Raw genomic sequence first — 24,003 nt, 5'->3', positions numbered from 1 at the left:
ATACCCTTTAGCCAAAAAAACAAAACAAAAAGATGAACAGTGAGAACACTATGCTGATTCTTCTACTACCGCAAGCCTTTCACATCAGTGTTTCAAGGTGATTCTTAAAATTAAAGACAGCCACTGGTTGCGTTCCTTCTCTCCAACCCGTCTTTTGGCCAACCAACTGGATGTGTTAACTGTTGGAACACAATTGATGGATAGTTGTTTAATAAGATTTGTGTTGGATTGATATGGGAAAGCCAGAGAAATAAAATCAAAACCTACAGTACTGGGAAATAAATATGAAAAGCTGTCCTGGGTCATCTACACAATCAGAGGCAGCATATATTAAAAAGAAAGAGATGGGAGTTTTAAATCATATACATTTCTTCCCCTTCAGATAGAAAGAAACAAGTCTAGACAGAAAGAGAAAATTGTACTTTTCCAATAAGCCTAAATTGTTATTTCTGAATCCTCACCTGTTACTATTCAGTTCCCTAAGGTTCATATATATCGCCAAAAAGAAGTGTGATTATAACTCAGAATCTTAGTCCAAATACACACATATACACACAGATCAAATCTACAACCTATGTTTTCATTCACTTCTTATTTTATTTAAGTTTTCTGTTCAAAACACTGATTAATTTTCCTTTCAATTACCCAGAGGTTTTCCCATTTCTTTTATCTGTGTTATTTTGAGTCTTGCCACTGAATCAGAAAGCTAGACCCTTAAAGAATACCCCAATGTTATGCAGGTAAGAATTTATCAATACAGGAAAGTAACACAGAGAAAAAGAAAAGCAGAAACAGTAATTTCCATAATAAAGCTCCTGACAAACTCCAGCAATAGTACAGAGGCAAAGATCTGCCTGCACTGCTCCCATCAGACATGCCAAGAATGTACCTCCAAATGATAAAATGGATTGTTGGGCTTCCTAATCAAATTTCAAATTAAGTACTGCAAGCCTGAGAGACAGACTCATACACAGCAAGCAGAAAACATGAGCACTGTGGGATTCTCAGTGCCAGCTGGTCTCTGAGTGACTCCTGCCAACTCTGAGGCATGCCAATGAAGAGGAACTCAACAGTTTGTGTCTATCTTCCCTAAACTTATTAAACACTAGAGACAATTAGAGAGAAGGAAAGAGAGAGAACAAATGGGTTCCAGTTGCCTAAAAGATCATCTAATGGGGTAAGCGTTTAGAAGAAAAAGATAAAGAAATAAAGAGACAAAGGAAGGGAGGGATGGAAGAGATAGAGAGAGACTGGTTTTATTCCAAGAAAAATAAAGAGATCAAGTCAAAGAGAAAGAGGAAGGGAAAGAAAAAAATGAATGTGACCCAAAAAGAGATATATAGAGACAAAAAGAGTGAGTACCACATGAAAGAGAAGAACTGAAGCCAGGCAGAATAGCTCTCTCAGGGGGCATGTTCTGCTCAAAGTTGCCTGTGAGCCCTTTCTTTCCAGATTGTATTTACAAAGGCACTTCAGGTAGGCCTGCTTCTAGGACCCTTAGGAGAGGACAGAGGGACTTATGGAGTAGGGGTAGAAGACAGCCTGTGGGTGTCTTGAAAAGAAGGGTGCCCTGCCTGCCAGACAGCCAGATTCCATTAAGCCCAAGGCCCAGAGCCTCACCACAGGCACTGTGACTGACCATTCGAAGCTGCAACCCACAGCACAGAGGGTCAGAGGCACTTCGTGAGTAAAGGAATGACTCGAGCCAGGTGAGCAGATTCAATGTCTAGCTCTCCTCCTTTCTAAGTCCATAGACAGGGCCCTCAATTTGTCACAGACTATTTTCTTGTCTGTACAATGGGGAAATTTACTGACCATTCTCCTTTAGAAGGCAATGCCTAAGAGAACAACATTCATGGGAACCCAGTCTCCAGACACTTACAATCCAATGGGGAGGACAGACTGAGCACAAACCATAAAAATGATGACGCAAGTACAACTGGGGTAAGGTCACCAACAAACAACCCAAAACCCACCTCAAGTAAAATGGCCTGGCTCTGGCCAGAGGTTAGAGAATATATGTTTGGGGGGCTGAAGGATATAGATTCTAGCTAGTCAGAATGGAACTCTGATTTTTTTTCCCTGAAGACTGAGGAAAGAGGTTTGAATAAAGTAAACAGCAAATGCAAACTCACTAAGAGGAAAGAACTGGGGTTGTTATAAACTGAGAATGATGTATGTGACCAGAACAGCTGGGAGGGAGAAGTTCAAAGGAAGGGGAAGAAGCAGCTGGACAGCACACAGGCCAGGTCATGGGGAAAAAAGAAGAGCTCTAGGAGTAACAAAGAGACACTGAAGGGTTTTAAGTAGTAATACAAATGATATGCCTACATTTGCCTGTTATAATCACATGATTATTTTAAAGATCAAAATATATGGAAGATATGAGTGCATTTTATAACCTCTAGCCACAGGATGAAAGGTCAGGAGCAAGAAGAGTCTCTCTGAGCCACAGACTGGGTGCTCTAAGCTTGGACTGGCCCATCTCAGCAGATCTTCAGTAGTTTTCAGGGAACTATTATCGGGTCCTGACCTAGATCCCCAATCTCCCTAACAGGTATACGGTGAAGGCTTAAACAAAATGAGACAAGTGGTATGATTTTCAGGCTCCAGGAAGGTCAAAATCCTTTAGCTGAGTTCGAGACTCTGAGGGCTAAGACAAAGACTTCTCTGGACCGCCTATTTTTATTAGGTCCAAAACAAAGAGCAAGGAAACTGTGGAAAGCACAGGCAATGAGCAGGACCTTGGGAGTCACTATTTGGATGTTTCCAAATAATATATCATGTCAACTTAGCAGAACCATCTTATCATGAAGACATGGTAGAATTCAAACTGTAGGAGTAATTCCTGCAGCTACAGTCTCTACTTAATTGATGTTTGAGCCAAGTGTCCACAGCTGTGGCCTTATCTTGCCCTTTGAGGTATTTCTGGCCTCACAGGCCACTACAGGCCTCAGCCAGAACCAGATTCATAGAAGTTCACTTACTATGAATTAGCTCCCATCACCAGGCAAGAGGCTGAGGCTTAGGACAGACTCACAGACAAACATACAAAGCCCAATAATTAATTTTACATCCTGCTCAGAGCCACTTCATAGTGGGCTCCAACAAACTATCACCACAACCAATGAGCAGCTAAGAAGTATAATTATAAAAGTATAACAATAAATGAGAAGAGAGATCTTTTATAAATAGGGACTGAGATGGAGAGAGGGGATGGGGAGGGAAAGTAGTGGGAAGATTAGGGGGGAAAATTAAGATGAGTTATATACCTGTACCAACATGATTAATATAATCATTATGTACAACTAATAAAAGTATTAATACTAATAAAAGTATTTTGGGTTTTTTAGTCTTAAAGAGTATATGGTTCAGTGAAATGGCTTACACCAGGAATACAGTTCAAAACAAGGTGTGGCCAGGATTCACAATGCAGACATCCTGGTCTAAGAACCTTTCTCCTTGGCAACCAAGGTTCACCCTGAATAAGGTACTGCCAATCACCAGGATGGCTTCTGTATGAACTCCATGAAACCATGTTTTATTTTATAGTAATCACATCCACAAAGTAAATCATCAATTAAGTTTCTGTAGCTTTGGGAGAATCATACTCTCATGAGTAGCCAAACTTCCCAGTTTTAACTATCCTGCTGTGAAACTCATTGGAGATTAAATACTAAAGATACTCTTCTGTTTACCAAAGGAAATATAAACCCAGGATTCAAGCTTAAATTACATCTACTATATAAGTAACTGTAACATGGGGGGGGGGGGGAGGCAGAGAGATTTCTGCAGAGCTTACTGATTTCTCTCTCCCTTAATAACCAACCATCAGCCCTATAAAGTACCTTAAATGGCATGAAGATTTCATGATCAAAATATAGACTATCAAATTGCCTAACTAACCTAGATAAGCTGCTAGAAACCTAACTGAGGAGAAGACAATTCATGACTTTTCCCAGAATTAGGAATAATTAAAACAAAGGCCAGCGCTTTGACACCAATACTTCATATAACCCAAAAATAAACACTTAAAACATATATGCCAAAGAATTAAGATACCAATTCAACAAAACAAAATTCAACCTCCCTCACACCACAGACTTCCTGAGGGCTGTTGCTCCACACCTGCACTCCTCCTTTTGACCCCAGATCGCTGCCACCTCCTGGACCTAGTATTGCTATGGACTGCTTGGACTGCAGTTCAAGGTTCCTCGTTCCAGAACCTTGGCCTGCAGTGCGAGGAACCTTGGACTGCAGTAGATTAACCTTGCTGGGTTGATGGGAGACTCAGTAACCCTTCATCCAAACAGAGGACCTCAGCAGGCTTCGATAGTGTGGTGAATTTGCCCCTAAAATAGAGGACTTCAGTGGGTAAAGAGGAGCAGTAGCAAAGTCCCCTCCAGCTGTAGGACCTTGGTGAGCCTGGGAAGAGTGTGGGTGAGTCCTTCCTCCATACACAGAACATTAGGTGGGCTGAGGAGTGTGCTAATAAGGCCTCACAACCTGGAGAAAATTAAAAGGGCTTATGAGACACCTAGTGACACAGCAGGGTCCCTGCCAAGGCAAGCACTATAGACAGGGAGATCTAGTGGCCTGGAACAACCTGAAGACATAGGAATAGCAGGAACTAATGGTTCACTTTCATCAATACTCCTAGGCTAGGAAAAATATAGGACTCACCCAACAGGCCCTGCAGGACAAATTCAGGTGACTGACCCGCCTCTTGATTTTGGTACCCAGCAATTAGACAAGCATCAACCCTAAGTAGGACCCTAAGATACACACTACCAACAGTTGAGACCAGTGAGATTGAAAGAACAAATAGTAGCCCTAAAGGTGAAAATGACAAAATGAAAAAGCAAAATGAAATACCAAACATCTAGTCCATCAAGAACAAGTACAGGAGACACTGAAATAGAGGACTTTAAATGTCATACAACTGAAATTTCTAAAAATATAGCACATGAAATAAAGAAACAAATCCATGACACCACAGAGGAAATCAAATTAGAAATAATTTCTCACATAAAGACAGAAATGACAAACTTAATAAAGGAATTGCTCAGCATAGCTAAAGAAGACACAGATAAAAAAGAAAACTACAGGAGCATGGGAAACTGAAACCTTGAATGAACAATATAGAAAACAAGTAGAATGCATGAAACAAATTCAAAGAGATATCTAAGAAATAAAAAATTCTATTGAAAGCTGGCAAAAACCATTTAAATGAAGCTGAGGATACAACTTTGGACCTTGAGAACAGGATTGCAGCTAGCGATCATGAAAGGATAGAACTTTTAAAAATAACAAGGCAACATGAAATGACAATTCGACAGCTTCAAGATGATGTCAAAAGAAACAATATAAGACTAATAGGCATCAGTGAAGATGATGCAAATGGCATAAACTATTCACAGAAGTAATAGAAGACAATTTCCCAAACATGGGGAAAGAATCTGATATGCAGAAAGTGAGGCATACAGAATATCAAACATTCACACCCAACATAAATCTATACCTATATAGACATATAATAGTTAAGACCACAGACATAGAACATAACAATACTAAAAGCTGTTAGAGAAGAAACACAACTCACCTATCAAGGAAAGGCCATTAGAATCATAGCAGACATTTGAGCATAAACCCTCAAGTTAAGATGAGCTTGGAGTAAAGAATTCAAGCTCTGAAAGAAAACAACTTTCAAAACAGATTGCTATACCCTGCAAAAATTTCAAAATGGATCAAAGACCTAAATACAAAACAGAAACACTAAATCTACTGGAAGACAAGGTAGGTAGTAATCTTGGAGACATAGGGGCAGGCAACAAGTTCATGAACAAAATGCAAACTGCACAGGAAGTACTTCAAAGAATCAACAACTGAGATCTCATCTTATTAAAACGTTTCTGCTCCTCAAAAGAAATCACCAACAAGGTGAAAAGAAAATCCACAGAATGGGAATTTTAGCCAGAAGTCCCTCAGACAAAAGACTTACATCTAGAACATATAAGGAATTGGAAAAAATTAAGCTCCCTAAATTCAAATACCTTCTCCAAAAATGGACATCTGAGATGAACACTCATTTCTCACATACAGATATACAAATGGGAAATAAATACATGAAGAAATGTTCACTATTACTGGTCATTCGAGAAATGCAAATTAAAACGTTGAGATTTCATCTCACTCCATAAAGAACCGCTGCCATCAAGAAATCAACTAATTGGGCCCAGGGATTTAGCTCAGTGCTGCCTGGCAAGTACTAGGTCATGAGTTCGATCCCTGGTATCCCCCCCGCAAAAAAAAAAAAAAAAAAAAAAAAAAAATCACCTGATAACAAATGTTGGTGAGGCTGTGAGGAAAAGAAACACTTCTCCACTCTTGGTGGGAATGTAGACTGGTGCAGCCACTGAGGAAATCAGTATGGAGATTACTCAAAAAACTAGGATTAAAAGTTCAATTCAATCCCGCTATCCTCTTCCTGAGTATTTTCCCAGAAAAATCCAAAAGGTCACGTCACAGCAATATATGTGCACCCATGTTTATAGCAGTGCAATTTATAATAGCTAAATCTAAATAAACAACCCAAATGCCCATCAACTGCAGAATGGATGAAAAAGACATGGTATTTTTATACAACAGAATATTATCCAGCTATAAAAAGGATGATCTTGAGACTTTTATAGGTAAATGGAGGCACCTTGAGACTATCCTCATAAGTGAAATAAATCAGATTCACATTTGTAAATATTGTATTGTCTCTCTAGTACAAAAATAATAATAAAAAATGAAAGAGTAATATGACCCAAAATGTATAATAGATATTACAATAATGAAAGGAAAAGAAAGTGCTTTAAAGGGTGCAACTGCATGTATAAGTGTGCAAGATAGATTACCAAACTACTAAGTTTCTGTTATTTATCAAACAGAATAGTTTATACTAACTGTCATTGTCTACTTTTTATGCTTTGATTTTATAACCTGAACAGCTACTTCTAAGATAACAATATGTAATTTATCAACTAGTGATTTCTTACTGTTATTTTTCTTTGAAATTCTGTATTATTTCTACCCATTTTTGTTTTACTTTTTTTCTCTAAATAAAAATATTCAATTCATAAATGCAGAGAAAAATATTCTATCTCCAACTGGACGTGGTGGCTCACGCCTGTAATCCCAGCACTCGGGAGGCTGAGGCAGGAGGATCGTTACAAGTTTGAGACCAGCCTGGGCTACAAAGTGAGCTCAAGGCCAGCCTGAACTGCACAGCAAGACCCCGTCTCAAAAGACCAAAAACAAAAAAACAACAACAACAAAAAAAATATTTTATCTCTATAGCAATCCAGTAAATCCACCAACTAAATTTTTCCTACTGGAGTTTAAACAGTGATCATCCATTAATCTTGGCGACAATAGCTTATCAATGATGCTTTCAAATGGATGCAAAATTTTTGAAATTCCATAAAAGAAATCAGAGAAACTTAGCATTTCACCTAGCAATTGTGCTTTTATGACTACATACCCAAAATAATTAGAAATATATGGAAAGTCTACATACAAAACATAGTCCCTGCAACATTTTTTTTTCCAGTAAAACAACAGAAAAGGTTCAACAGTAGGAAATTGACTAAATAAACTCTGGTCTATCATAGATATGAAATGTCATGAGTTGCTATAGAGCTATGTAGGCAATGTAATAGAAAAGACTGTAATGGACAAATACAAGGAAGAAGCAAAACACAAAATTGTACACACAACAGGGGTTCAACTATGGTTTGAAAAATGTCTGCAGAAGAGAAAACCTTTTGATAGAAATTCTGCTTTCATTTCTTTCTAGTGAACTGACATAGCATGGGAGGAAAACACTAAGCTTTAAAATCCAAATGAGTGAAATGTACACTCTAACCAAGGTAGGCCTCGATTTCTTCAACAGTTTAACTTTTAAATGGCTTGTTAAAAGGGAAAATAAATTCTTACTTTTATATTTTTCTCATCTTTGTAAGTTTATTTTTAACTGACAGGTAAAAGCTTAAAACTGGTTGTATGTTGTTGGGAATATAGCTCAGTGGCACAGTGCCTGCCTGGCAAGTGTGAGATCCTGAGTTCGACTCCCAATTCCATAAAAATAAATTTGTCACATGTTAAGAGGGTACCAAGTAATATTTTGATACAGGTATACATTGTGACCTTTAAATCCGATTGAATATATCTATTTTTTCATACATTATGGAAAAAACATTCCATGGCATTATGGCAAAAACATTCACAATCCTATATTCTAGCTTTTTGAAATACACTGTTATGTATAGTCACCCTACTGTGAGGTTTCACACCATAACTTCTTGTTTCTAACCAACAACAATCAAAACTTTTCATCTCTCCATCCCTGTTAGTTTCCCCACCCTCTAGTGACCACTAACTTCCTTGAGGTCAACTGTTTTAAAATCATACATGAGTGAGATCATGCAATGCTTTTTGTGCCTGTTTTTCACTTAGCATGTTATTAAAAATAACAGGATTTCATTTTTATAGCTGAATGGTATTCTATTGTGCATATAAACCACATTTTCTTTACTCATTCGTTACTAAGTAGCACTTTTTAAATTAAAGTCATTTTTACTAAGGATAAGTGATATTTCAGTGCTTTTTATTTAGATTTGATTACAGTGACACAACATTTTTCACATACCTGTTAGTTATCTGATGCTAAATATTTGAGAAATATTTAAGTCTTTTGCCCATCTTTTAATCAGGCTTGTTCTGTTTTATGATTAAATTTATAGAGTTTCTTACATGTTCTAGATACTAATCCTCTGTCAGATATGTAGTTTGCAAATATTCCCTCTCCTTATTTAGTTGTCTTTTCAATCTCTTGTTTCCTTTCCTTTGCAGAAATTAGTTTGATGTACTTCCATTTACATATTTTTACTTTTGTTTCATGTGTTTTGTCCAAAAAAAAATCCTTACATTATCTATATCCAGTCCAATCTCCTCTAAGCTTTCTTCTAGTAGTTTCATAGCTCCAAATACTACACTAAATCTTTATGCATTTTGAGTTGGTATCTATAACTGATAAAGAATGGAGATCCAGTTTCATTCCTGTGCCTGAGGATATTCAGTATTCTTAACACTACATATTGAAAATACTGAACTTTCTCCAAAGTGTGTTCTGAGAACTTCCACTAAAAATTACACCTTTGGCTGCAGATGTGTGAGTTTTACGCACCCTATTCTCTCCTACTGCTCTGTGTGTCTATACTGTTGTAAACATCATGTTGCCCTGATTACAGAGAAGATGAGAATTTGCCTCTGCGATACTATCTTTTACTCAAGACAGCTTTAGTCATTCAGGGTTTTCAGTGATTCCATGTAAATTTTAGAATGTTTTTCTAGTTCTTTAAGGAATGTCATTAGTACTTTGAAAAAGATTACAATGAATTTGGGTCATATGGACACATTAACAGTGTTGACTCTTGTAATCCATGAACATGGGATGTCTTTCCATCTTTTTGTGTGTCCTAATTTATTTCATGTATGTAATTATCATTGCAGAAATCTTTCATGAAACTTTTATTCTTAAAGATATTAACTCTTACTTGCAGTCTAAACCATTTCTAAATAACAAAGTAGCACTCTCATTTCGGATTTGGGGGATTTTTTGTTGTTGTTTCTTTCTCCAACTCAAAGAGAACTAAGGCATTTTGCTCAGTAGTTTAAAAAATGTTTGTTCAGTAATCTAAAAAATAAATGCTCAATCCCTACTTTGTAGCTTGGTTTCATCTTTCTCAAAATAAAATGGCATTTTCATTACTGTTGAGCAGACTCTTCAAGTATCTGGGCAATCAAGAAATCCATTTGCAGAACAGTGTCATCTCCACAAACAGGCTGTCAATAAAACAGACTTACGTTGCCTATGGCACTTCTGCTACTGTGTTTATGAAGGCATCTTTTCTTGTTATTGCTAAGGGCCCAGCAGGTGTGGTTTCTGAGGAGAACATGATTGTTTACTTTAAAAATAAAAGCTATTTTTTTCAACTGATAAATCATTGCTTGACTATCTGCCTAAGCAGAAAGTCAAAAGCAAAGTTGTTTCTCAAGTTTAAGAACCAGCTTGTAAGCCCAAAGACCAATTTTAAAAGTCATACTTAAAGACATTTGCAAGCAATTTTGAACAACAAATTGAAGGCAATTAACTTTTTAAAATATCTTCAGTGTTTTTGTTTTTGAAAGAGTTTATATTTATATGTTTAATTTGGAAATCTTAGAACTAGATTATATAAATTATGGCCCACAGGCCAAATCTGAACTGATCCCATTTTAATAAAGTCTTATTGGCACACAGCCATATTTTTTTCATTTGTGCAATACCTTATAACACTACAACAGCAGAGTTAAGTAGTTGCGACAGATAGTCATCTGATCAACAAAGTCAAAAATATTTACTATTTGTCCCTTTAAGATAGTTTGCTGAATTGTGTCCTAGAAAGAATACAAGAAAATTAGTTGAGCCACCAATGGAGCTGTCTGAAGCAACACAGAGCTACCTGAGTTAGGCTAAGTAAAGTTCACCAGGATAGACAAAGCTGCAGAGGGAATCTTCAGGCCAGCACAGGTCACCAATTTGGATTTGGCTGACTAAGTACCCCACAGAGACACTATGTTCACCCCTTCCCACTTCAAATGCTGGGTAAATTCCTTTGATAAAAGCTCTCTGAAGAATGCAGAAAGTATCTTCATTGAGTAAAGGTCACATGATAGTGTGGGCAGGCAACAAAAGCATCTGTGGACAGGCATCAACTCATCCTGGATCCAACTGGCCACTTACTTTTATTCAAGTGATCAAAACTCTTTTTCTCGGCTTCACAGTATATATAACATGAACATAGGTTAGATGTGATCTTAAGTACCAACCAGATCTGAAATCTTATAACTGCCCTCCTCATTTCCATCATTCATTCATGGATGCATACATCCAAATCATATTTATTAAATACACACTATGTGCCAAGTCCTGTGCTCATGCTTTGAGTGTGGAAGTCAGTGGCACAAGTAGAAATCCTGGTATCATAGAGTCTGAAAACTAATAGAGAAATTGAAAACAAGTCAAACAATTAATAGATAGCTAAAACTAGCTGTGAAATTTAGAGTAGTTTTTATGGAGAACACAAATATGATACAAATACAATACAAAGAGAGAATCACTGGAGAGCTGATTTAGTAGAAAAGCCTTCTTGGGAAGGCAGTAAGTTTAGCCTGAAAGAACAAGGAGCTAACTCTAAAAGGCCTCAATAAGTAGGAAGAAATGAGAGAAGAACATAAAGAATCAGAGGACTCGGTAGAGGTTTCCTCAAATGGTCTATAGGAGTAAGTAACTTCAGCATCCTCGGCTTAGAAGTAAAGTCCCTCTGGCTCAGAAAGCCACATGGTCATTAACAAATCAAATATCTCTGCTCTTAGCTTTCTCACATGGACAAAATCAAGACTCAGGAAGACAATGACTTGGGTCTGCCCTAGGCTGGGAAAAGCACAGCATGCTCTAGAAACTGAAATAGAGCACTGGGAACAGACACACACACACACACACACACACACACACACACACACGCACACGCACAAGACAGATCAGCAAGGTAACCAGAAGCCAAGTCAGGCAGAGTCTTCCAACACCTAGTAAGGCATTTGGGTTCAATTTAGTTGGAATAAGAACTATCACAAGTATATTTGCATTTATTTTTTTTAAATTGCTATCATAGACAATGTGGAAAGCAGGGGGCAGTAGTAGAAACAGGCCCAAAAGTTGCTGTTACCCAAGCAAGAGATACTCATCCAAGTAGTAGACTGGACTAAAGTGGCTAAAACCTCTGATTTCAAGTACCTACTTTGATCAGCTGGAAGTGGTCACCTGTGGACACTGAGAAGCATTCTCAGGCTTAGACAGAGCTCTTAGAAAAGAGTACCCTGTTTGATTAGTAATATCTACATGGATGCAGAAAGGACTATGTGTCAATATCTATCCTCTATCTACTGGTGAAAACTCTGGGCATTCCAGTGTCTCTCATGCGTCCAGTGCAGCTTAACCAGGAGTCCTATTAAAGTGCAGACTCTAGAGCTGGGGATTTAGATCAGTGGCTCAAACGCTTGCCTGCTAAGCTTGAGAACATAAGTTCAATCCCCAGCATCAAAAAAAAAAAACCTTAAAAAACCAAACTAAAGTGCAGATTCTGAGACAACAGGTCTGGGGTAGGATCTGAGTTTGCAAGGATAACCAGTACACCGGAAAAGAGGTTAACATAACTGGCCCAGAGATATCTTCAATTGACAGAACTTTTCTGTTTTCTCCAAAGATTTGCTAAGATATGTACCAGCTCCCTAGGCTTAATGCAAGAGACAACAAATGCTGATTGAGACAACAAATGCTTACTGAAATGAGTTGGTCATTTTTATGTAACTTTTAGCACTAAGCTGTTTAAAAAAAAAAAAAAACTCCAAAAAGCAGCAGGTGGCTGACCACAAAAGCCTCACCTCACAACACTGTGAGCCACAATGTAAGTTTGCATTAGCCCTCTTCTGTGAGGTTTTCACTCATTATTACTAAGTTGAAAATCATTTGAATGGGTTAAGGGATCCCAAAAAAGAAGAAATGTGTAAAAGTGAAAAATGTGCTTCACAGGACTGATTCTAACAGGGTTGTCACTCCATTCTGTGGAATGGTAGCAAAAAAATAAATAAAAGAAGGGTTCCAACCAGGTGCCCAGAAGAGCAGCAACTCAAGCTTACTTTCTGAACCTGCTGATACACTGAAGTATGACAGCGACACTGGCTTGCATATAACCCACAAAGAAGAGTTTGCATCCTAGGCCTGGACCCCACCATGTTCTTAGTTCACAACCTCAACTAATCCAAGTATCATCTGAGTCCAGATTTCCCTCTCACAGACTCTGGAATCAGGTCTGAATCAAGGATCATGGCCAGACTTCGCCACCTCCAGAGGAAATCACCTAGCCAGTGAGATCACAGTTAAATAAATGTTGCCAAAACCTGGAGGCTCAAATTTGGACATACAACTTCCCTGAAACCCAACAACCCCATTCTAAAATATACAGAGAGTTTCTGGCTCCAACCATATCATGTAGCCAGCCTCAAGAGCTGCCTCCTATCAATCAGACAGTCTACAGGTTCCTTTCCCTCTCTCCCTCTCCCTTTTGAACTCACAGAGTTACAAAAGCCTTAATTTTTAAAGAGTTCACCTTAATAGTGCAGATTCATTTTCAGGGAGCCATTTAAAAAATCACAAGCACTGTCCCCTACTGCAAGGGGGTGATTCATGCTTTCTGCCAGCACACACTTCTCTTTTGGGCCTCTGTTGGTTATATCCCAAACTCCCAACTGATATGAATTCAATTTATTCTGTGCCATTCTGAGTGGCTGCATATTAACATTAAGTACAGACAGCACATTTCAGGTCTCCAGAATGCTGAACAAGACGGTTCATTAGATAATGTCAGAGCAAAAAGAGTAAGCATCTATGATTGTTAGCAAGAATCTGAACAGCCGAGAAATCGTGATGCAAGGGACCTAGTACCTTATGAATTCACCTTTCTAGAATGCTGCAGGACAAGGGCTAGATGTTGGCTAGTTTCCCAGTGTATAAGAGAATTTAACTGCTTCATCTGTCTAACAGGGGTTAGTTAAGAGGGAGAAGAGCCTCTTCATTAACTCCAGTACATACTGTATAGTTAAACTACAACAAGGGTGATAAAGCAGATGTGGGGCTGGCCACTGGAAAGTCAATGCATTTTTTTTTAAACACATACAGAAGGCTTTCTGAGTTTTAAATATGAAATGAACTTACTTGGACTTTGCTGAGATTTTGTCTAATCTCTACATCAGTTTCTCAACTATTTCAGTAGTTCAGGAAAGAACCCTGAACTTTCCACACTGGCTCTACCTTGCAACTTGCATCTGGGCTGACCCAGATGCTACTGCAGACTTTAAAACACACCCACAGTCAAGCATGTCTTTTTAAGACACACCCATGTCTTTTTAAGAAAGTGTGTTCAGGCTTCAGTCATCTGAAACTCACATTGACACCAGAGGTTTTGCTAGTTAGTTGGAATAAAGGATGCTGGAAGAGATACTTGGCTGAATGAAACACAGCGCAAGCACTCCAGGTTGGTTAGAAACAATGCATACTTTCTCTGTCCTTGCTGGCACACAGCAGAACACCTAGGAATTCAGGCAATGGCCTTAGTCTGCTGATGGTGACAAGGCTGGGTATTCAACTCACCTTATCCAAGTTACTGATCTAATTCTTATAAGAACTGATTCTGCTCTTGGAATGCTGTCACATATGCTTTGATGGCTGCGGAGATAGCTCTAAGGCTCAAATCAGACATGACTCTCCCAGTCCCCAACCTGTTCACCAGCAAAGGCATGGTACTCACTGGATACTCAGCTCCACACCAAGGTTGTCCTTGCCAAACACAGAAGTTGTACAAGAGATAAGATAGGACAAGGAATCTTTAAGGTCCCTGGACATCTGGAGACACCTGAAAATTTACACTAGATGCCTTAAAGATTTTGTTGACTGAGATGCAAGACAGCCAAGGAATTCTAACCATCAATGTTTAATACCTTCCCACCTAATGTCTCTTGCCTTGTTTCAATCCCTATAAAAAGGCCAACTTCTCTTTATTCCCTACAGATGGCCTTATCATCCTCTGTCTGCCTGTACCCAGGTATTAATCCATATGCCTTGATGATTTCACCAGTTTACTGAATGGTCTGTGCTTCGCATCATTCATTCATTGCAATATCCAAAAGCCACAGATCTGGGACTCCACCAAGCTTGTCTTGATAGTTTACCTGGTTTTGTGCTTACTTGCTCTCAAAACAAACAAATAAAAACCAACAAATCTCTTGACTCCAAAGAGATAGATGGGTAAAGTGAACAATTGCACATTTAGGGGTCTTGAGAGTCCTGTAGAAAGTTCTGGTCAGTCCGCCTCCCTATTCTTTTGGTTTTTTGGGGGGTGGGGATTGGAACCAAATTTATTATTTTTAGATAGAGCAGGAAGAAAACATTTTAAACAACTGGGGTAGCCATTAAACTATTATTTATCTTGAGAGAAAATGTGTATGCCCAACTATGTTAAAGGTGACTAAACAGACCCAATTCCTAGGCAGAGCCAAGCGCTCAGGCTCTGGACTGAGCAGACTTGGGCAGAGCCACTTCAGCTTTTCTATTATTTTTACGGCCTAAAACAAATTGCTTAACTTCTCAGACATTTAGTTTTCTCACATGAAAATAGGAAAACCATGAGAACTAACAGAAGCACTGTGGGAAGGATCCCACTAACTCAGCCAACAGCTTGGCCAAGAGTAAACACTCAGTAAATGACAGCCAGCACGACAGGGTTGAGTAGGGTCCCCTCTATATAAATTTTCACCAGGACAGCAGTGCCATCCCCAAGCAGGGCAAAGCAGCAAGGCTGAGCAGAGTTCACTTCCATCTAGTGCATACTGCCCTCAACTGAAATATTAAAAAAAAAAAAAAAAAAAGACATGAGGAGAGGGGAATGGGGAATTCTTTAATTGGTATAGATTTTCAGTTTTGCAAGAGCTCTGGAGGTGGACAGTGAAGCCACCACAAAATACAAGGAATGCACTCAATATTACTGGACTTGAAAAAGTACACTTTTCAAAATGGCTAACATATGAGCTGGGCATGATGGCACACTCCTGTAATCCCAGCACTTGGAGGCTGAGGCAGAAGGATCACTGCAAGTTCAAGACCAGATTCGGCTCAAAGTGAGCTCAAAGCCAGCCTGAACTGCATAGTGAGATACTGTCTCAAAGACCACCCCCCCTCAAAAAAAAAGGCTATGGTCATTTTGTGCTGCATGTATTTAACTACAATTAAAAACATTTTTAAAGAAATAGCTACAATAGTTAATGTTTGTTGATCATTATTTTACCCATTTCACTTTATGGTCATAATAATCCTATAAAGCTGGCCCTATCATTATTTAATTTTACACACAAGAACAATGAGGTCCAGGAATGGTAAGTAACTTGCCCAATATCACACAACCACTGAGAAGCAGAGATGGCATTCATGCTAGCATGACTTCAGAAACTTCTTTTTGGGGGTACATGGTGATGGGGGGGTTCAATTTTGTAGCACAGGGAATTGAACCCAGAGCCTTGCACTAAGCTTCATGCTCAGTCCATTTTATTTCTTATTTTGAGAAGGATCTTATTAAGTTGCTGAAACTGGGTTGAACTTGTAACCCTTGTGCCTCAGCCTCCAAAGTGCTGGGATTACAGATCTGTGCCACCATTCCTGGCTCAGAATCTTACTGTTAATCACAGCTCAGAGGGAGGAAAACAATTTCAGAATTACTAGTGCCAAAAGGAAGCAGCAATATGAGTCCTAGACTTGGAATCCAAAGACCTAAACTCAATTTCCAGCTCCACTGCTTGCTACTTTCAAAACTCAAATGTGAACCACTCAAATGGGACAGGTGAAAAGAAAAATGTTTCCACTAGTGACCTCAAAAGGATGATTTATAAGAAAACAGTGCTCTGCACATCCTAACGCATCACCCAGACATGAAGCAGAGGCTCTTAGCTCTCTTTCTGGAAGCCTGAGGAAGGATGCCCCAAAACATTCTTCTTTTGAAGCAAATACACAGAGGGGTGATCATTCTATAAAGTGGTCTCTTTTTCTGATAGAAGTCATATATATCCACTATCTGCTGTCTTCCTGTCCAATCGGAGAAAAGTATGAAGAGGCAAGTGACCTATAGTTTTAACCTTGTGGTTTAGATCGCAAAGGTGCCCTAAAGGCTCACGTGTTGAAGTAGTGATCCTCAGCTGATGGTGCTGTCAGGAAGTCATGCAACCTTACGGAGGTGAGACCTAATGAAATAAATCTGTGGCATTGGGAATACTGAAGGAGGTATCAGAACCTTGGCCACTCTTCTCTTTCTTTGTACTTTCTGGCCAACATGAGGTATGCAGTTTTGCTTCACGGCACATACTCCTTTCACAATATGCTGCCAAGCCAGCATGGACTGAATTCACTGAAATCCTGAACTAAAATAAATATTTACTCCTTAAGTTGATTTTCTCAGGTATTTTGTCACAGTAATACATTGCTGGCTGACACAACACCCTGGCTCAGCATCTGAGAAGTTTCCAAAAGTCAGTGTGGTTAGAGGAAACCAAGAACAGGCAAGTGTGGTAGAAGATATGCAGGAAATGAAAGAAAACATCAAATTGGGTCCATAATGCCTGAAAGTGAGACAAACATCATCATTGAGGAAAGAATAATCTATACCCAAAGGCCCATAGGAACAAAAACCAATTAATTTTTTAAACAGAGGCAGCTAGATAGCAGCAAGTGTCTGTAACAGAGGTTGGCAAGCTACACTTCTATTATAGACAGCTAAGTCAGATAGAAATACCATAGACATTTAGACAGGAATAAGCCCTTGCAAGGAAGTCAGTACAGAAAATAAGAACACATCGCAACTATGGCTGGAGGTGCATTTGTCAAAGGCTATGTATGCCTTAAAATAAAGATGGAATGATCAAGCCTACATACTCGCCAAGAGATAATTGGGATCACCTGGTCCAACGAAGACTAGATAGCCATCAGTCATCCAGGTGGATGACCAAGACCTCCTGATCCAGTCCTTCCTAAAAAGGTCTTAGTTCTTTCCATGTACACTTGCTATATGACTTGATGCTCCACTGAATCAGTATTACCTACGTGACCATACTTAAAATCTTACTGGTTGATCATAATTTTGACCCATATCGTACTTACCTCATGATTTTGCTCTATAAGGCTTCCTTTGAGAAGTAGGTTCATTGGCAACCTACTCGGGTCCCCTCTGTGTCATTCTCTCTCAAAAACTTTTTCCTGCTCTTAACCTCTATTGTTCCTTAGAATTTTTTCTTTGATTTGGGGAACATGAATTCGGTGTATCTGACATCTAGCAGGTTGGGAGTTATATTACTTTCCCTATACCGTATCACCCATGGGCAAAATCCAGCCTGTGGTTTATCTATATGCACCTTTTACAATTTAAGAGAGAAGGGGCTGGCTAGTGGAGGAGTAAAAAGAGAAATGAGAAGGAAGTGGGAGGAATAGACAGAAATAGATGCCAGCCAAAAAGCTGAACTAATTGGGCCTTCACAGAAAATGTTTGCCAACCTCTGGTCCCTAAGATATAACAAAAAGCAAACAACTACTTTGTGTAATTTGACAGCATAATGAGGTTTGTGCACATTCTGGAAGGAAACCAAACACAAAGAGGATGCCAGAAACAGGTCAGTAGGACACTAAGCCACACCTCATCTACAGTGATAAGCTGTACAGCACCACAGAGGTACTTAACTTGGACCTCAAAGGAGGGGACATGTGGATGCCTGGAGTCCAGAGGGAAAACAGGATAAAATCAAAAGATATGACGAGAAAAGGGGGCACTTTTTTTTTTCCTGAAGAAATCCAGGCACATTTGTTTTAGGACCTTCCGGGAGACACATCATGCATACCCCTCCAGTAGTACCTATCAGTAATCAAGAATAATTTGCCAAGGGAGAGAAAGGGGAAGTAAAGAGAAACGAGATATAATCAGTATTTTACCAACTCCCCACAATGAATGTATTGCAAACATATACTAATAAAAAATGAGAAATATGCCAGCGATGTTTCACTTTGCTAATCCAAGTGGTTTTGAGTGGGTGACATAAGCTGTCTGTCTTTGTTTCCCCTTTTACAGAATGACAATCATATCACATCTACCTATATAGGACTTGTATAAGGACTCAATGTATAAGGACTAAAAGAGTGTTGGCTGGGGATTTAGCTCAGTGGCATAAGCGCCTGCCTTGCAAGCTCATGGTCGTGAGTTCAATCCCAGTACCAATTTAAAAAAAAAGAATGTCGACCAAAGTGAGCACTACTGAAATGTTAGCCTTTACCATGCTCGCTACCTAACATTTTGTTGACAACTCTAGTTCACGGACAGGGAGCTGGGAGAGTTCTCTCCATGGGCATTACTGGAGAGGGAATCTGAGACTGCAAGGTCATTGGGGGAAGGGTCACCAGCACATCTCTCCTGGGTGGTCCCTACAGCCCCCTCAAGGAAGCTAGGTACTACACAAAAAAGAGATGCACAGGGGCTTTATCGACAAAGACACTTGGAGGGAGGAAGTCAGGACCAAGTCAGGGAGGAGATAGGTACCATGATTTTATAACAAATACGATGGATACTCAGTTCTCTTTCCAGAGCTTCCCCTCAAAGTTGCCAAGATGAAACCCAAGAAGAAGGATAACTCTTACAATTTACGCACCTCCCATGTGGGCATCCTTTAGTGTTAATGAGATCAGACCTTCATTTCTCAGGCTCAGTTAATATAGACAGATGTTGACTCCTGGCCCCCCCATGAACCTCACACGTAGGACCCTCCCTTCCCACTTCACCTCCAATCTCTCCACTTCCCCTACGCAGCTCTCTCTGAATTAGTGACAAGCTTGCCACTCTTCAGGAGCATCAGAGATTACTACAGGGCATCCTGCAGAAAATGCTGAGTGGTATGAAGGAGGAAAGGGAAAAAAAAAACAAAAAAACACTTCTCCACCATACAATTCATATACGGGCAAGAGCTACAAACAATTCAGGGCGCTAAAATTAATTTGCTCTCCTGCCAATGAAGAGAGGGTTAGCATCAAAGCAGACTGTAATAAAAACGTACTTAATATGTACAGCACATATTTATTCATTTTTAGAAAATCTGCAGTGCTACCACCCCCCTTCTCCCATAAAAATCTGACCATCCTACTCAGCTTCTATTCTTATCTCTTGCTCATTTGCGTAATTTTAACACTGCAGAATATAGCTAGCCTAAGAATATTTTTTTATAATTACACCCATCACAGGAACTGTCAGTATCTAATGAAGGATAATTTCAGCTATTATAAGAAGCTTAAAAGATCATTTTCATGAATAATTCGTAATATGAATCATTAAATTCAAACAATGTCAGAATTTTTTTTAAAAAGGAAAAGAAAAGAAAAATATTTTAGGTGCCTAAAGTTACCATCCCTTGTAAGGCAGAATCCAGTTTCTAACATGCACAAAAACAACATCACACATGGGGCAGGTTTGCATGCAAAGGGAAGAAGTGCACAAATTAGCTAATTCCACTTTCCTCTGTCAATTCTTCACCAGGTCCACAAGCCTGGTGATAAAAGGCTAAAACCAAAGCCCCTTAGCTAGTCATACAGAGGCCTTGTTCTGACCCCTGCCTATCTCTCCTGTGCATGTCACTTTTTCTTGCTACTCTGGATTCTATGTAAGTACCAGACTTCCAGAGATTCTGGGCCAGTCTACAAATTACTTGCTCTGCCTCGTCCTGGAGAAAGAAACCTGCCTAGAAATGAAACAAACCTTCTTGGAAGCAGAAACAATGAACCAAGTGACAAGTCTTAACCATAAACTGGAAGCAGCCACAGATTCATTCTAGATTTCTCAGCTCTGTGGCATAATATACATAATATACATCCCTGTTTCCTTTAACTCATTTCTACTGTTTGCCAAGAGTAGGAGAAAGTTATCACTAAAGCTATCTGCAGGCCTCAAGTGATCTTGATAATAGCAGAATCACAGTCCTTGTACTGGTCTGGGCCAAATCAGCAAAGGAGAAAGTTCAACAGGAGACACCAAGAAAGTCAAGACTAGGCAGGTGGTGGTGGTGGTGGCAGTGTATGCATGCAGATGCATGGGTTGAATGCAGATGCAGGATCATGGATGAGTGACTGGGCTAGACTTGAGAGTGGACAATGACTTAGGAGGGAGCTTGACCAATAGGTACGTCCCTACTACCTGATAGTAGAAACACCGCAAATCCACTCTTTCCAGAGAAAACAAATGAAGAGCAGAAGACAAACCCCTGGAACTATAAGGACATTATGTGTTAAAATACATGTGGATTTTCACTAACAGGAATAAGATATATATATATATATATATATATATAAAATAAGATATAGGAAAAGCCAGGCATGGTGGCACTTGCTGTAATCCCAGTATTGGAGAGGCTGAGGAAGAAGGATCACTGCAAGTTTAAGACCAGCCTGGGCTACAAAGTGAGCTCAAGGTCATCCTGAACTGCAAAAGGAGACCCTGTACCAAAAAGACAGACAGACAGAGGCTTACATTAACAGATAAAAGTATCACATTTTAATTAATTGTGCCACAATATTACTCTTTCAATAGTATTCAAAAATTATAGCTCTTCAGTGGGGCAGTAAAAATAATCCATGAGTCACAACTATTCAAATAGAATCGATCCAGACACAAAATTTAAGAATTGTTTTTGCACATTCATAGTAAAGGTTAAGCTCTATCCTGGGAAAAAAAACAATTTCTCACACACACACACACACACATATCAATGTGTGTACTTAAAAATGTATCTGTAACTGTGAGCCATCCTCAAAAAGGATTAAAAACCACTTCCATAAAAGAATGCTGGAATCCTCATACACACACAAAAATGTCATCTGATGACATGACACTGGTTCTAAAGTAAAAAGTGATGGACACTGTACCCATACTTGCACTCAGTGACTGCACTTCTGTACATCTTTCTAACCACAACTAAGCCTCAAGATATGAGGACACAGGGCTGGGGATTTAGCTCAGCGGCATAAGCGCCTGCTTTGTAAGCAGACAGTGGTGAGTTCAATCCCTGGTACCGATAAAAACGAGAAAGACCAAAAAAAAAAAAAAAAAAGATATGAGGACACATACATACAATGCTGCTTGTACTAATAATAATCTAATACTACCGATAAAGAATTTGAAAAATTATAGGTGTAATTCCAATATGGATATTTAAAAGAATGATTAAGATCTGTAACTTTGGACCAGGAAGAAAATTAATGACTGTTAAGTGATAGTTATCTGAAAAAGGTAAGGAAAAAATTCAAGGCTCAGCAAACTTTTTCCATTAAAGATGAAGTGGTAAGTATTTGAGGGTTTACAGGTCTTATAGTCTCTGCTGGAACTACACTATTCAATTTTTCTACTATAATTCAAAAGCAGACATAAGAATACTTAATGAATAGATGTGCTTATATTCCAATAAAATTTACTTACAAAGAAAAGTGGCATGCCAACCCCTAATTTAGACTGTAATCCCATTTTGGGGTTAAAAAAATTAGGTAGAACAGTCATAAATATTTTGTAAGGTATTGATTTGTGTAAGTTTACATACAATAGTCAATTAGTTATCTGTAAGGTAGCACAGAGAGTGATTATTGACTATATATCTCTATACTGCTGAACCTATATAAAGAGTACCTGTTCTTTTTAAAATTTCAATAAAATAGTTTTTGAAATACAAGCTATCTAGTGAATATTTTCACTGAATTCATTTCTAACTGGATGTCAACTGCTATGTAAATAACCCTCCAACTAGAAAATATCCAAAAAGATGGAAATAATAACAAGACATGAGAAATCAAGAAAGTAAATGTTATTCTTCTCTTCCAATGAGAAACTAAATGATACAGAAAGAGCGGTTTAAAATTTAAGTTTACAAGCATAGGCTCCATCACTAATTGGGCCAGGTAGTTATTATCATCACATTTTACAGATGGGATATGCCGGCTGAGTTTATGCCACTCCCAAGATGTAACAATGGAGTATTATGCCAAGCTTTGGGCCTGGGTCTAAAGTCCAATTTAATCAGATTCTCTTGGTACTGACCAGTAATTGACAAACAGGACATGTGCTCAGGAAATCCAGTCTTTCATATGACAAGAATGCCCTACAGTCCTAAGGGAAAGAAGTATAGAGCAGAAGGCAACTGGTCACTACATTACATACATACAAAGAGAAGGAAGACTCCTGTTTTACCCAAACAGAGGGCAAGTCATTGTCAAAGACATGCTACCACTCTTAGATGTCCAGGTGTTGCGTGGAGATCATATTTTACATTTCTCAATTAAAAAACAATTCCATTATTGCCAACACTAGACAGGCCAACATGCTGCCCATATGGTTCTTTAAAAGAAGAGCAGCTGCTAAGCCAGAAGCCATTTTTCCTTAGCAAGAAAAACATGACTTTGGGCTGTGTACTGAGCCACCTGGGGTAGATTAAAACAGAGACTGTGCTTCCCAGCAACACTTGCAGTGAAATGTGGCTCTGTATGATAGGGTCATAGACAGAACACAGAAGAAAAGATTAGTAAACTTAAAGATTTACAGAACTGATCCAAAATGAAATACAGAGAAAGGGAAAGAAAAATAAACAAAAGCACTAGAACTTTCTGGACAAAACCCATGCTCTGAACCTTCACACTATCATGCTTCCTGGTATGAGCTGCATGGTGAGTGCTGCCCTTCTTAACTATGGAAAAACTAGGGGAGGAGGCAGGACAACAGCACGTGGCTTACACACCCATCAAATCCTACGTCCTGTCATCTGGGAAGTATAACCAAGTGTTGACAGCACTTGATATTATTTACAATCATAATGTACCATGATCTGATTATTAAAATCTCTGATTATTTGCTATTATTTTTAGCATTCTCAGATTCCTTCCAATCCCATCTGAAAAAAAAAAAAAAAAAATCCACATGTTAAAGAAGAGAATGAAAGGTTTCTAAGCCCTGCAGGCAGGGGATGTTTACTCCAAGAGTATTGGTAACCACTGAGAGCCACACTTCTCTGGAAGGATACATCCCAAAATACTAAAAAAATTGAGGGTCTATAAATAATTTCCATTTTCTTATTTTTTACTTGTCTCTCATTTAATTCTACACAATATGTACAGTTTGGGGTTTTATTGTTTTTAAGAAGGAAAGGAAACAAAAATTGTTGTCTAACAGTAAAGCTGACAGCAAACAATTTCGGAGCAGGCCATGACAAGTTCACCAGTGGCTGGTGGCTGTTGGCCCAAGGGTGAGTGCT

The 24,003-nt window shown here is 38.9% G+C and overlaps 1 protein-coding gene across 6 annotated transcripts in view; it reads right to left on the bottom strand.

The window, feature by feature from the left end:
* Snx29 (sorting nexin 29) overlaps positions 1-24,003 on the bottom strand; it is a 560,183-nt gene that overhangs the window by 305,772 nt on the left and 230,408 nt on the right. The window lies entirely within an intron of this gene.

Source organism: Cavia porcellus, unplaced genomic scaffold, assembly GCF_034190915.1.
Source record: "Cavia porcellus strain 051 isolate PalLab524CR breed Dunkin Hartley unplaced genomic scaffold, mCavPor4.1 scaffold_16, whole genome shotgun sequence".
Lineage (NCBI taxonomy): Eukaryota > Metazoa > Chordata > Mammalia > Rodentia > Caviidae > Cavia > Cavia porcellus.
Note: the sequence above shows the minus strand (reverse complement) of the source record. Positions and strands in the feature narration are given on the sequence as shown.